At 46.3% G+C, this 10,071-nt stretch overlaps 1 long non-coding RNA gene across 1 annotated transcript; it reads left to right on the top strand.

The window, feature by feature from the left end:
• The first annotated feature begins 2,717 nt into the window (after positions 1-2,717).
• LOC137485305 (uncharacterized) lies at positions 2,718-9,274 on the top strand. The gene is made up of 2 exons (XR_011005260.1): positions 2,718-2,857; positions 8,860-9,274. It is a non-coding gene; the product is annotated as an uncharacterized lncRNA (long non-coding RNA).
• The last annotated feature ends 797 nt before the right edge of the window (positions 9,275-10,071 follow it).

The raw sequence follows: 10,071 nt of genomic DNA, 5'->3' as shown, positions 1-10,071 counted from the left end.
AACATATTTCTTTAATACTGAGGAACCTTCTCTCCCCCCTAAGCCCCTAACAATTCATCCCCTGTTGGTCATTTTTCCTGGCTACTCCTCAATTTTCTTTTCCCCGGCCACACCTAAGCCCAGTGGGGTTGTCCCACCTCGCTCCCAGGGGGCACTGGGTGCTTCCCCATCTCCTTGTCCAGATTTTGGGGGTCTTGGAAGCTCGATCTGTCCACCCCAATGTGTCTCAATCTCCTGTTATCCTCTCAATCTTCCCATGAGATTAATTTGAGGAGAGTTTTAGGAGTTTAATTAGTCCAGAGGTGGAGTTGAGCATCCATAAGACAAAAGCATGGTGCATAAAGGGTTAAACCAGGGATATTTGGGCATATTTAGTGCTAATTTTTGTTGGAGATGGGAAAATGAGGAACACGGATAGAGAGATGGGAAAGAAGAGTCCATCCACCCAACAATTCCAAGAACAGGAGCTCAGATCCCTTTTGGAACAAAGCTCTGCTGAGTAGCTGCTCCTCCTCAGCTCCTTGAGTCCCTGTCCTGTAAATATTTTGGATTTCTGGGGTGACGGTTAGAACCACTCAAACCCTTAAAACATTAACTATTGTGCTCCCCCAAGCTGCACTGCTTGGATTTATCCTGTCACAGATGGCCCAGCTTTGCACTCCTTTCCAACGGGTTTTGTGAAATAAAAATATTATATATGTAGTGAATTGACAAAGATTTGGTAATATTTCCAGTAAATTTTTCAATAAACATGGCTTTTAAAAAAAGTCAATTGTTTATAGAAAAAGGACTATTTCAACAATATATCACCACACTTAGAAAAATTATTCTCAGGAAAACGTCCTTTTTTTTTTTTTTAATGAAAATATTTTTCTTAGGAATAACATTGGTCAGCTGTATTAATGATATTGGAAGAGTTCGAAGTGACAATGAGCAAACCATGAAAAATGGACAGAAAACAAACACAGAATCACTCCAGTCCTGGACTGCTTTTTAGTTATATTGGAGACATTCCAGGGCTTCCATTTTTCCACCAGTGTTTAATGGGCTCTCTGTTTGCATTTATGTTTTCCTGATCTTTCAATCTGCAGGAATGGCTGCTCCTGGCAGGACTCTTTTAGCATCACCCCCTCTGTCCTCTCTTTGGAGTCTGGGTGCCTCATTTTTGTTCCCTGAATTTGTAGGGAGGAAACACCCTGATATGAAGGCAAAATGGGTAAATATGAAAAAGTTTGGGAATCGGGATTTCAGCAGTGGCGTGAGCCTCCATCAGTGGATTTAACTTGCACACGCACTCCCTGGAAAAATCCCTGCCCCAGAGGGTTTATGCCAATTAAAATTTTAAAATGACATCAGTGAAATTAACTTAAATTTTGCTTGACCTGGAATTTAGGTCAGTTTAGATCATCGTCTTAGCAGGGCTGTCTAAGATTCAAAGGCTCGTGGAGAGCCTTGGAACAGAAACGTCCTTCAGAGCAGAGGTGGGTCCTGCAGAGGCAGCTCCAGGATGGTGGGAGATGATTCCCAGAACTCCTCTGGCTGCCTGTGCAGAAGCTGATGTGAGAAAATGTCCAAAGTGTGGCTGAAGATGCACGGTTGGTGCCTGAGGGGCACCAGCAGCCGAATGGTGGCTCCAAAATGGGTTTGGGACACAGAGCAGCTCTGTCCTTTTCCTGCAGCCCAGGGTGGGCTGAGGGTCTGGGGGAAGGCAGAGCTCCACCAGGCCCAGAGCGTGGACTGGTGGGGTTGGGAGGACCTCAAAGCCCACCTCACCCCAGCCCTGCCGTGCCCATGGACAATTCCCACAGACCAGGTCACTCCAACCTGGCCTTGGGCTCGTCCAGGGATGGGGCAGCCCAACTGCTCAGTTCCATCCTTTCATATCCTGAGGTGATGATGTTCATGATGATGATGATGATGATGATGATGATTCCACAGCTCATTGGATGGTTCCATTGTCCAAAATGCTAAAAACATTAAAAAAAGAAAACAACCCAGCAGTTGCCCACTGCTTTCAGTGCTTCTCACCCTGTACCACACCTTCTGTGGTTCCCTGTTCCCAAACTTTCTTGTAGCAGTTCAGGCTGTTTTCATCAAAACTTTTGGCAATAATTGGCATGAAAAAAAGAGGGGGAAAAAAAGCTGGAATAAAGTAAATTAAAATAATGGAGAGGCTGATCATCACATGCATGTACATGGGATATTTATGGCCTGCATTTACAGCCTGGCTGTATTTTACTTTTCTTTCTTTTCCAGGGTGGACACAAATCCAAATTTCTACTCTCAGTGCATTTCAGCAGCAGCAGAACTCTCCTTTCTTGTGGAGCACCACACACAATTAAACATTTTCCACTTCTCTGAAGAACCTGCGAGCAAACCTGTTGTAGTTGAGACAGTCATAATTGAGACAATACAGAGCAGCACACTCCATTTTCAGAAGGCTTCAAACCTGTTTTTATTCCAGCATGCATGCTTTTTAAACATCATTAAAAACTCGTAAGTTTCCACTTTATTTATTGGTCAGGAACGACAAACAAAGTGCTCATTGGAACAGACAGCTGCAGGTTTCTCTTCTTTATCCTTCTTTCATTCTTGGTTTCTGTGTCAAGGACCTTGGTAGGAAATTCTTTCAGGGGTAAACGTGGATCCTCTTATCAAACTCCTCTCTGGCTCGCAGAAGTCGCCGTAAAACCTCTCCCACACAGCGCTCTGAGCCCTGCAGAGCCCGCTGCTATCAAGCGGTGGCAGCAGGCAGCTTCGCTAGAAAAATCCTGCCCGGCCCTGCCCGCCCCACCCGGTGGAAATCGAGCCGGGATTTAGAAGGTGTGAGCTGGCAGGGCAGCGCAGCCTGCGAAATGTAAGAGCCGCGGTAGCCCCGTCTCGGGAGGGTTTGACAGAGAGCAGAGCTGAGCGGACACTGCGATCCCATTCAGCACCCGCGAGTGGGAGAAGTGTCGGGGAAAAGGGAGCGCTCGGACCATCCCTGCCTGCCAGCCCGCTGCGGCTGGAGCGGCTTTTGTTTGTTTTCCAGGGAGGGAGGTTTTTGCTGGATGCTTTCCACGGGAATAGCTGTGAATTGTCACGGTATCAGTGCGTGGGGAGGCTGAGAGCTGTCTCGGCTGCGTTTCCGAAATTTCTCTCTCCGGAGAGAGCTGAGGTCACCCTTGCAGAGCATCTGCGTGCTGTGCAGGGGGATGAGGGCTTCCAAGGGCTTGGGGATGGGCAGCGCCACACTTGGGAGGGTCACGGGCCAGTTTAGCTCTGTGCTCTCCTTCTGCAGGGCTCAGTCCGAGCTCCAAGGCGCTGGATGGAGACAGAAATCTCTGTCCCAGTGAGGTTATCCCACATCTGGCTGCTGGGAGCTGTCTGCTGCAGCAGTCCTGGCTGGGGTGCCTGTGTCCTGCAGGGAATTCTGCTGTTCCTGCTGCCTGCCCCAGCTCGGAGCCCTCTGCGGGCCTGGCACAGCAGCCAGGAGCAAAGGGCTGCTTGTAAAATGAACTGAATCATGGACATTTCTGTCTCTCCGTGCTGCCTCCCCTTCGTGGGGCAGAAATCCTGGTGCTGTTTTCCCCCTTTGGCATTGTCATGACACCAGGAATGACAGAGATTTTTTCCTCAGCCACTTCAGGCAGCCATAAGGACACTGCCCCACCCTCTGCAGGACAAATCTGCTTCTTGGCAGCCACCGGAGACCTGTACGTGCAGCTGCCTGGTGTTAAGAGATTAATTATTAATTTCTATAGATCCTCACATTAGGTGATTTTTCCTATTGTGTTTGACATCCAACCCTGCCAAATTTTCTTCCCTAAGTGGCATCAATCTTTTTTTCTTTTTTTTTTTCCTTTGTGGCACTTCAGCTGATGTGCTGCCATTTTCCCAAGTGAATAAAAGCCCATGTGGGTTGTTCCCAGACTTTATTTCACCAGCTGGGTTCAAAGCCCTGCCTGCCCCAGAGCCAAGAGAGGACAAGGAATGTGAGCTCTGCCAAACTGGCACTGGGCTCACAAGGATTTCTCATCTCATTGGGGTTTGGATCAAACTCTGCCGAAGAGAAGAGGAAGAATCACCAGCCCAGGGTGGTTTCCTACCTGCACTGCAGGATGTTACACAACAGCAGGCCCAGGGAGCTGTGGGATGGCTCTGGCCCAAGCCAGTCAGCCCAGCTCTGCAGAGTCCCCTGATAATCCAGGGAGGCTGAATCACCCTCAGCTGCCCCTGAATTGTTTGCTCCATATGTCTCCTCCATTAATTACAGAGTTCAGGTGACTAGTTTGGACAAGATATTGAATTTTTAGATAGCCACAGTGCAGGAAAATAAACCCATCTCAAGTCCCTCTCTGCTTCAGCCACTGGTCTACAAAGAGCCGTGCATTTGTGTGCTTGACTTTTGCTGGTGAACGCTTCTGGTGTGCCCTGCCTGGAGCTGGTGCTGCAGTGTTCATGAAAAAGGGGATTTCAGATTGTTTTTACGTCCATTGCAGTAACAGACACAATTTGGAGCTGCAGGGTTGTGCTTGTGTGGTGGTTGATTGTTTTCACGAGGAATAAAAGGAGAGAGAGTTTCTTGGAGGAAAGAACCAAAATGACAATATTCCACCTTCTGTGTTGTCCCTGAAATCTTGTTCCTCAGCCTCTGAAAGCTCCAGGGGGCAGGGATTGTAGTTACTGGGATATATCGTGCTCAAGGATCAGCAAAATTCACCTGAAGTGGTTCTGGCTTTTAAGTTTTCTCATCAAAATACTAATTGCAGAAGGAGGTTCCCAATTTTATTTTTTGCACTTCCTTCAGTACTCATTTGCAAGTACCCAGCACCACAGAAAGCCACATTCATTTAAGACTTTGTGCATGTTTTTGCTTTCAGATGTGAGCAATAATTAGCAGTAATTACAAGAAAAAGCCTCCTTTACTCACTTTGCTTTCCATGCAGGATCCTCTTAGATTTGTCACCAAACCACAGCAGTTTGTTTTTATTGTCAGGAACCTCTCAAAAATATTTACAAACATGCACAGTGTTACTCAGACACCACCAGAGGAGAAATCAACCACCCATTTGACCTCCCAGCACAAACACAACATGGAAATCATCTTGCCCTGCAGCTTTTCGCTTCAGGATCTTCCTTTGGGAAAAGATGCCGGGTGTAATCACCCAGATCTGAACCCTGCACTGCTCACACTGGGAATTTCCACTTCCACTTCCCATTTCCTCTCCTGCAGATCCTCACAGTAGCCCTGACAACCCCACAAGATTGTCACCACAGGGCTTTTTTCTCCAGACAAAACCCAACAGCTTGAGCCACCGAGACATCCTTGTCCTCAAAGCCAACCTGGCAGTGACCTCACACACCATCCAAGCTCCCCCCAGCCGTGGGCACAGCCTCCCCTGGGCTGGGGCTGGGATCTGACCACGTTTTGTTTGTTCCTCTGCCAGGGTCTGGCTGGGTTTGAAGCCGTGGCTCCACCAGGGCCACACCGGGTCTTGGGCGGCTGCTGGGGCCGGCAGGGTGGATGATGGATGGATGGAGGATGGATGGAGGGATGGATGGATGGATGGATGGATGGATGGATGGATGGATGGATGGGGGATGGGGGATGGATGGGGGATGGATGATGGATGGATGGATGGATGGATGATGGATGGATGATGGATGGATGATGGATGGATGGATGGATGGATGGATGGATGGATGGATGGATGGATGATGGATGGATGGATGATGGATGGATGATGGATGGATGATGGATGGATGGATGGATGGATGGATGGATGATGGATGGATGATGGATGGATGATGGATGGATGGATGGATGGATGGATGGATGATGGATGGATGGATGATGGATGGATGGATGGATGGATGGATGGATGGATGGGGGATGGATGGGGGATGGGGGATGGATGATGGATGGATGGATGATGGATGGATGGATGGATGGATGGATGGATGGATGATGGATGGATGGAGGATGGGGGATGGATGATGGATGGATGGATGGATGGATGGATGGATGGATGGATGGATGGATGATGGATGGATGATGGATGGATGATGGATGGATGGATGATGGATGGATGGATGGATGGATGGATGGATGGATGGGGGATGGATGGACGGACGGATGGATGGATAGATGGATGGATGGATAGATGGATGGATGGATGGATGGATGATGGATGGATGGATGGATGGATGATGGATGGATGGATGATGGATGGATGGATGGATGGATGGATGGGGGATGGATGGACGGACGGATGGATGGATAGATGGATGGATGATGGATGGATGATGGAGGGATGGATGGATGGGGGATGGATGGACGGACAGACGGACGGACAGATGGATGGATGGATGGATGGATAGATGGATGGATGATGGATGGATGGATGGATGATGGATGGATGGATGGATGGATGGATGGATGGATGGATGGATGATGGATGGATGGGGGATGGGGGATGGATGATGGATGGATGGATGGATGATGGATGGGGGATGGATGGGTGGATGATGGATGGATGATGGATGGATGGAGGGGGGCTTTGATCAACACAGCCAGGACAAGGCTGCAAATGGCACCCCTGCTCTGCAGGGACTCCACAGCAAGCCTGGCTGTGGGATTTGGGTAAATCCTCTCTGCCATATAGCCCAGGTGGACGTGCTGCACTCCCGTGGGGAATAACGGGAGTTATTCCCCCTTCCCACTCAGCCCCAGGACTTGCAGGGCTTGTTTAGTAAAAAATACCTAAACCAAGCAGCTACCCAAACACCTCAAGAGAATAAAGTTGCTAAAATCATCCATTTCTCTCTTCTAATTCATAAAACAAGAAAGAAAGCACAGCATCTTTGGGAGTTGTTTAGTAAGAAAGGACTTGCAGGGATCTTTAGGGCTTGTTTAGGAGGAAGGAGTAAAAAACAGCTACCCAAGCACCTCGAGAGAAGAAAGGAGATAAAATAATCAATTTTTGTCCTTTAACTCATAAAACAAGAGAGAAAACACAGCATCTTTACGTGTTATTTTGTAAGAAAGGACTTGCAGGTATCTTTAGGGCTTGTGGGTATTTTTAGGGCTTGTTTAGTGAATAAAACCTAAACCTAGCAGCTACCCAAACACTTTGAGAGAAGAAAGCAGATATAATCATTCATTTCTCTCTTCTAACACATAAAACAAGACAGAAAACGCAGCATTTTTGGGAGTTGTTTAGTAAGAATGGACTTGCAGGTATCTTTAGGGCTTGCAGGTATTTTTAGGGCTTGTTTAGTAAAAAAACCTAAAACAACCCAACCCAAACACCTCAAGAGAAGAAAGAAGATTAAATAATCCATTTTTGTCCTTTAACTCATAAAACAAGAGAGAAAACACAGCATCTTTAGGAGCTGTTTAGTAAGAATGGACTTGCAGGTATCTTTAGGGCTTGCAGGTATTTTGAGGGCTCGTTTAGGAGGAAGGACTGAAAAAAAGCTACCCAAACACCTCGAGAGAAGAAAGGAGATAAAATCATCCATTTTTGTCCTTTAACTCATGAAACAAGACAGAAAACACAGTCCACATCCAAACTGGCAACCCTCAGGGATTGGCAGCTCCTCATTCCACTATGGCTGGGAGCGAGAAACCACTGCTTCTAAAACACATCTGTTCTTTTAAAAATAAAGCTTATTCCCACTTCTTTTCACCCAGATCAACAAGTAAGAACAACAGAAAAACGAAAGCTTCGCAGCCACAAGAATGTCCTCATTGTTTTGTGCCCATCACTGGGTTTCCATAAACACCAGCCCAGCTGCTGTTGAAATAATCTGAGATTTTCTTGCTCTGCTCATGTGTCCACATTAAAAGTGCTGCTTTCACCAGGCCCAAATCCCTCTTTCCAATTTAGCATTCAGCAGAGGCAGCTCAGCCATCCCTCAGCCCATGACGTTTGTGAGTTATTTCGGGGGTTTGGCAAAGCCAAAGCATCGGCCTCAGAGCAGCCCTTCAAAATGTGTGCTCAGCTAAATTCATGCCGTGTAAAAGAAATATTGAGGAGTCCAAGCGAGTCGCCCACCTTCCTTTTTGCCTCCCCTTCTGTGGGATTGCTTTCAACTCAAACACCCCGTGGGCGGAGAGATTCTCCTGCCTCATCCAAATGGACGTGGAGGTGGATTATTGGGGCTCATTTGCATGCATTTGCATCCCTCCAAAGAATGTTTTTTGGGTAAGGGGGATTGCATACCTGACATTTCTCGTGGGAATTTTTATGTGTTTAAAAATTCCAGTTTATCCTCTGATTTTGAGGAATCTGGGGTTGTTGGGTTGGGAGGGATCAGCTGAGCCAGCAGGTTTGTAATTCCCTGTGGTCTGACAGGGGCATGGGATGCACAGTCCAGTAAATTCCGAGGAATTCCAGGCCAGAAAAACAGCCACAAATTTTAAAACACCGATTAAAACACCCAAGTAAGGGCTCACTGGGCTGGGGGAAGCTGAAGGCCTACAAAGAAGGCTACAAAGAGCAGAAATTTCTCAAGTGGCTGAGGGGGTTTCGGGTTTTCAGATACCTCAGGGAGTGTCACTCCTCTGTTTCTAGAGATGCCCCAGAGTTGCCCAAATTGCCCCAAGAAATGGCATTTTAAAAATCATCAGTGATTTGACCTTCCTGTGGTGACCTCTCCCCATGCAGGGGCTGTCAGTAACAAATCTGATGTTCCCACAACTTCACAGCACCATTTTATCACAATTTTTCATGTTTTTTATTCTAAAGTGGTTGGCAGTCACAGGGGCAGAATCTTATCCCTCATTGCCTTTGTTCTTCTTTCTTCCTGCTTTTATTTTATTGCTTTGGCCTGTTGGGAATTTTTCCCTTTTTTTTTTTTTTTGGATTCTAGATGAAGACAAGAGCAATGTGTCATCGATCTGTCCCTTCCAACGCTTGCATTAAACACTTTCCTGCTTCCAGAGTGGGTGGGAGAAGCAGGATTTTTATGGATAATCTCTATGCCAACAAGCAAACACTGCATTATGGATAACAACAAATAATGATTCACTGGGATGAGCTGGGAAGGGCTGGAAGTGCTGCTGAACCTCAGACAAGTCCCCATCTCATGGAGTGGCCATCCAGTCTCCAATTTTATTGCTTCAGGAGGAACAAAATAAAGCAAAACTCAGAACCAAGTTATGTTTTGAGGAGGAGAAGGGAATATTTATCCTCCCTGAAAAAACTCTGATGCCTGGGATCAATAGAATGTGAAGATGGTGTGGACAGATAAGATAAAGGGCAATAAATTCCTTTTTCATTTAAAACTTTATTTGTCATCAGCAATGTACTAGAGGACTTCTCATATATTCAGATGAATCTCACTTAATTTCAGAGCTCTCTGCCCAGTGAATGGAGAAATCTGTGTGTCTTAGAGGGTGATTCGCCCCTCTGGTTTTCTTTAGGATGGGATAAATTATTATTTGGTAGAAGAGTCCATTTCTTTTTGACTCCAGCTGGACATGATTACCATCCCTGATTTCAAATTTAAATATAAATATATTCAGATTAAATAAGTCTGGATTTTTCTCTAGGATATTGAAAGTTTGCTTTGCATTGATTTTAATTTATTTTTCTTTACTTTATCTAGCATGATACATCCATCATTTCACTTTTGAAAAACAAACTTTCCACAGGCCAAAATCCTCATCCAGGTGTAAATCCTCCAGCACATTTATCAGGCCTGGTTAAGGTGCTGCTCTCCTTGGACAGTCAGAGCAGATAAATTAGCACAGCAATAAACACAAATAACCACAATCACCATCAAAATATTCATTTTGAGTGGGCATTAGGAACTTTCTGGACATTCTAAGCCATCCATGAGGTACTCAGGTAGTTTCAGGCTGGTGGAAATAAAGGGAAAATTCTGAAGTTGATTTTTTTTCTTTTCTTTTCTTTTTCTTTTTCTTTTTTTTTTTTTTTTTTTTTGTGGTGAGTGTGTACTTAATAACAGCGAGGGGCTGGTGTTGATTTCCACCCCGTGGGTTTCAAGGCGAGCCAGCAGAGCAGACTTACAAATCACTGCTTTTCAACGGCAGGACAGCGAGATGGCAGCGCCAGGGGC

This window comes from Anomalospiza imberbis, chromosome 19 (assembly GCF_031753505.1).
Source record: "Anomalospiza imberbis isolate Cuckoo-Finch-1a 21T00152 chromosome 19, ASM3175350v1, whole genome shotgun sequence".
NCBI lineage: Eukaryota > Metazoa > Chordata > Aves > Passeriformes > Viduidae > Anomalospiza > Anomalospiza imberbis.
This window is presented reverse-complemented; position numbering and strand designations above follow the sequence as displayed.